A 6,000-nucleotide genomic window follows, 5' to 3' on the forward strand; every position below is an offset into this window, starting at 1 on the left:
GAGAGAGAGAGAGAGAGAGAGAGAGAGAGGTGTTTGTCTCAACCTGTTTTTTTGCATAATAAGGTGAAAATATTTAAAACACTTCCAACTTGAGTATTTTCAGCATTAGTTAACAGCCTTTCTGCAGTGTTGATACCCTGGCACCATAATCTCTGTTCTTTTTTCTTTGTTGTTTAAAATCATGTTTGCAATTAAGACTCTTGTTATTAAAGGAAACTTACCTATAGTGAAGAAAAGAAGAGGAAGTAGGAAAAAACCCAGAAGGTAAAAAGAAAAGAAAAGGCTATTTTTAGCCAAAGCAGATAGGATAGAAGAGAAAGCAAACTGGATTTGGAGACCAAGGATCTGGATTCAAATTCTACTGCTATATACTACCCATGTGTAACAGAAAACAAGGCTATTCAACTTTCTGGACCTGAATTTCCTAATATGAACTAGATCAACTGAAGTTATTGATTCTATAGTGACTATTCTAATTTTATGTAAAGCCATGAATAATCTATGTTTTTAATTAAAGTGTGAAAGAGTTGCAGTGGTACCTCCTTACAATATTATTTCTTGTGTTGTGGAGTTCTGTCTAATGTGCTGACCATGGAAGCATGTTTGGTATATACGGTACTCTTATACTATATAGATATATAATATGTCATGTGGTAGAGTGGTATTACTATATCATGTTATAATGTTATACTATATAATATATGGCAACTATATGGTGTTATATATAATATTGTAATGTTTAGATTTATGCATATGTACATTATATGTATTTGTTTATGTATGCATACATATACTGCATGGCATAATGACTGGGGAATTGTCCTTAGAGCCAATAAGATCTAGGTTCAAGTTACTTTTCTTTCTCACATTAATAGACTGTGTGACCCTGGAAAGCTGCTTAATTCTTTTTTTTTTTTAAAGATTTTTCAAGGCAATGGGATTAAGTGGCTTGCCCAAGGCCACACGGCTAGGTAATTATTAAGTGTCTGAGGTCGGATTTGAATCCAGGTACTCCTGACTTCAAGGCCAGTGCTCTATCCACTGCACCACCTAGCCACCCCTGCTTAACTCTTTATTCTTCTTCTTGGCAACCATCTAACATTAAAAGTTGTAGAGAAGATGGTAACCTGAATTTATCAAGGGAGTTTGCTAATCATCAAATTCCCTTGATTGATAGAGGGAAGTCAATGTGGGAGCAAAAGCAGGGGGGAAAAAAGGTAAAGATTTTAAATACTCATGGTAGTTTTTAAAATTTGCATAATTAACTGAAATGTATGATCAAATGGAGTCAACAAATGCTTGGGAGAAGAAAACTAAATCAAAGATTACTTTAGCTTTCTAATCACTGTACATCTTTGAATTTGAAACCTATTAAGACTAATCATTTGTGATATTTGGAAGGGAATCGAATAGGGAATAAGCATTTGCATATCGCCTAGCATTTACATATGGAAGGCACTGTGCTAAGAATACATATGAAGTGTATGGGATGTTCAGAAGACTAGCACCTCTGGTGTGAGGGTTTGCCAGGCCCTTTTTAGGACAATACATTCACCTTTGTTGTCCACCTTATTCACTTAACTCTCATCTGTGACTCTAAGAAATTGTTGCATACAAAGCAGTCATACCCGATAAACCATCTTGGCAGATGAACTAAACCGGGTTGAGAATAGCCAACAGATCTCCAACTGGTTGGTGAGTTAGGGCGATGTCTATCCCAAGCATGTAAAGACTTCCCCTGGCAGAACAGGTCAATGAAAACAATTAGTTCCAATCACCACGAAGACAGCTGAAACAGATGCAGTGGTCTGCTTAGACTCTAATCTAGAACTTGTCAGATATCAATGACACCAAGGTCATCCAAGGTATCTTGGGCCATCACCAGTTGTTTTGTCTTATGTTCTGCCACTGGACTTCTAATGACTCAGGGAGAGTGAGAGGCTGATGATATTGAACTCTCTTTTTAACTGACTCTCATCATCTGGTGATGTCATTGGTCGGTCCTCTTTGAAAATGAAGGACAAATGACAATACTAACTATATGCTAAGCATTTGATCTTTACAATAACTCTGGCAGGTAGGTACTGTTATGATCATCCTTATACACTTGAGGAAACTGGGACAAACAAGTTAAATGATTTGCCCTTTAGCTAGTAAGTTTCTGAGGCTGGATTTGAACTCAGGTGTTTCTGATTTCAGGCTCAGCACTCTATCTATTGTGTCGCTCAGATGTTTGCCTATCAAAAATAATAGTTTCTTAGCCAGTAAGGAATAACTTGTCCAACTCATTTAAAACAAATAAAATAATATTAAATTATTGACACAATCATATTTTAGTGTATTTTCAAATCTTTGAATTGCTAACTCACAGTGGCCTGTGGTGAAACTCAAATGAGATCAAATTACAAAATACCTATAAAGCACTCTGCAAACCTTAAAGTATTATGGAAGAGTTTGTAGTTTTTGTTTTGTTGTTAATTAGCTGCTCCCACAATGTCTCTTGTTCTTTCTGAGGATTAAAAACAGTTTCAAAGTCTCAATAAATAAGGCAAGAAAAGGCCATCTTTATCTTCTTTCTGTTTCTAGATGAATAGAGATGAATTACCTCAAGAGAATCAGCAGCATCAACAGCTATCCAGGAAGTATCACATTTTCCAAGACAAGAAATAGTATATCCTGTCATTCTGAGAAAATCTGAGCCATGATATTCTTTCCAATACTAAACTCAAAAACTCCAATAGATTTGTGTTCTCATCAATTTGGAAGTTCCCTCTGTTGATATAATCACAACCTACCCATTCTTATGAAATTCTCACTCTTGTCCTCCTTTAAATTCACCACAGCGAGTCCACTCAATATATTAGAGATCATTTTCACTTTCTCATGACAGCTGGAAGAAACTAGGAAAGAATTCTGACTGTCCACCTGTTATTCCTTCCCCTTGACATTTTACCATATCTTCTTCTCTTCCTATCACACAACTGACTTATGACAGCTTTACTAATTAGGAATTTTCATAAATCCCTTTCCACTACAGAACCCTACTATCTTCACTTCAAGAGCCATATAGATTCAGTTGAAGCTACCATTCACTTTGCATTTTCCTGCTCTGAAATTTCATAGCATTTCTTAGCTGCACTAATTTCTAAGTCAGGCATTCTTAACCTAGAATCCATAAATGTTTTTAATTGATAAATGTATTGCAATGTAATCAATTCCCTTGGTAATCTTATATATTTTATTTTATGAATGTGAAAAAAAATTATCCTGAGAAGGGGGGGTCTATATACTTTATCAGACTACCAAAGGGTACATAATACAAAAAAAGTTTTGAACCTTTGTTCTGGGCCATGGGCTACATATGGCCCTCAAAGACCATTCATGTGACATTACAATATTTTATTATTATGTTCATTGATAATATGGGTTACATTGTAGTCATAAACATTAAAATCTGTATGTAATTATTGAATGCTGTGACCCAGAAGAGCTGAAAGGTTGCACACCCATGTTCTAGGCACTTATCACATTCAGCTCATAGAAATGTCTTTTTCCCCCCAGCTAGACTTTAAGCCTCTTGAGATGAGGACCTTAGTTTTCTTTGTATTCCTGATCAGACCTAGCTAGTACAGGACTTTACACACAATGGAAATTAAAGATTTTTTAGTTGATTAATTGATAATTCAGGCTTACACCAAGGATTCTGAAGACATATTATAATGAAGATCTATCTGCTTAGTTAAACCTACTTATAACCTAGTTAGTTAATTAAAACATCACATGCATCAAATGGCATAATTTTTCATAGTACTTTATGGTTTGCAAATCACATTATCTCATCTGACCCTAAAAAAATAGCCTAATGTAGGCAATGCAGGCATTATCCCTATTTTTATGGATGAGAGATTTCAGGAAGGCTGTGATTTGCAAAGTCACATGATTAGTCAGTGGTAGCAATGGGACTTGAACCGGGGGATAAAAATCAATTATCAATGGGATAACTTTCCTGTTTAACTTTCCAGACTTTAAGCACTTTCATAATTTTATTAGCAACTTCATTTTCATTTTCTCATTGGCAACTGGATAGTCAGGATCCTATCAAAGATTGCATCCTCATAGTTAAAAGCATCAACTTGCCTCTCATATGCTCCTATATTCTGAGACCCTTAGATCAGGTGCTGGATTATTTTAAGTTGGTGCATCCTTCACAATTTCCAATATATCCATTAGCCACAAAGGACAAAGCGCTAGTCTCAGTGTCTTTTGTTCTGATAGCAGCTACTAAAGTCTCAGGAACCTCTCTGATTTTCAGAGGGTGGCCAAGATAGAAAATTTCCAGGTGGTATAGTAAAAACTACAACTCTGTCATACCACCATTGAACCCAGTGGAAAGTAAAATTTAAGTTAAAAAATTTTTAGTTTTAAGATCTTTATTTGCTGAATATTATTTATGGCACTGTGGATTGATGTGTAATGAAAAGCAATTATTGTCTGAAATAACTTTTTAAAAAAATTGAGATAGCATAAAAGGTCAGAGAATTCTAGGGAATCTAGTAAGAGGAAAATGTTTTGCATGTTACCAATTTTATTTTGTATACTGCATATTATGGGTTATTTCATGGTTATTATGTTAGAAAAAGTGGATATTATTAGAACTATTGCTTTGTTACAAAGAATTATTAGTAGAAAAGTGTACTTTCAACAACTTCTAGTGAAAGATTAATGATTTTGGTTGTCATAGGAACCTAACCCCCTATTGCCCATAAATCCAACTTATCAACATTTATATTTTTGTCTTTTGCTCCATTTTCTAGTAATATTGCCTCATAAAAGTTAAGCATTGATTGTAAGTGGATTTAAAGCTAAAATGAACTAGAGATTATCTAGTCCAACTTCTTTTTTTGCTAAGGATGGAACACAGGCTCAGAGAATCTAACTGGCTTTGCTAAGGGTCATCCAGATAATTGGCAGCAGACTCAGGATTTGAATGCAGCTCCTCTTACTCCAAATTCAGTTCTCTATCCATTGCAGCACACACTTCAATTTGTAACCTCATCAACATGTACATAGAGCTATGTTTTGATTGATGTGCAGATTGAACTCATTGATACCTTCTCATCCTGAGATTCTTTCCCATCTTCCTTCCTGTACCCTCCACCAGCTCATAAGAAAACTTCTTCTAATTTTATTTTTTGAATGTGCCACTGAATAGTTTTCATTCTTACCACATGACTTTCTTTTCTGATCCCAGATTTCCCCAGTAGTATTTTACATACTTCATACATATAGATATCACTAGAAATGTGCTCTAGTTTCTGTTCTCATCCTCATCTCTCTATTGCTTTTTGGGTTTCTTCTTGATTCTTCAGATCCAAGATATTAGGGGTGGCTAGGTGGCGCAGTGGATAGCGCACCGGCCTTGGAGTCAGGAGTACCTGAGTTCAAATCTGACCTCAGACACTTAATAATTACCTAGCTGTATGGCCTCGGGCAAACCACTTAATCCCATTGCTTTGAAAAAACAAACAAACCAAAAAACAAAAAAACCCCCAAACAACTCCAGAGTCTAAGATATTCCAAGATTCATGAACATAGACATCATCAGGAGAATATTGTTGCTTCAAGAATAGGTTTTCTTTCAGGGAATCAGCTTGGGATCTTTGAATTATCCACCTCCCTAATGCAATCCACCATTCTCCTTTCCTCCCAGTTCATTCTAGATCCAATTCATTGTCTCTCTGCTAGTTCATGTACTAGACATGGTTAATGACAGAATAACTCAAAGGACCCATGAAACAACATCACATATTTATGATTTAATAAAATTACTTTAAAGGACTTTTAAAAAGATTTGTTGGGTAGTGTGGAAATATATTTGTTTATTCTTAGCAGGTAATGCATTTTTCTCTACATTGTGAACCAAAAGAGATTCCAGTAGCTGTCATGTAAGAATGAAAATAGAGCTAGTGAAGTGGGAGTATTTTTATGAGAAAATTTTGC

This window comes from Macrotis lagotis, chromosome 6 (assembly GCF_037893015.1).
Source record: "Macrotis lagotis isolate mMagLag1 chromosome 6, bilby.v1.9.chrom.fasta, whole genome shotgun sequence".
NCBI classification, from domain to species: Eukaryota; Metazoa; Chordata; class Mammalia; order Peramelemorphia; family Peramelidae; genus Macrotis; species Macrotis lagotis.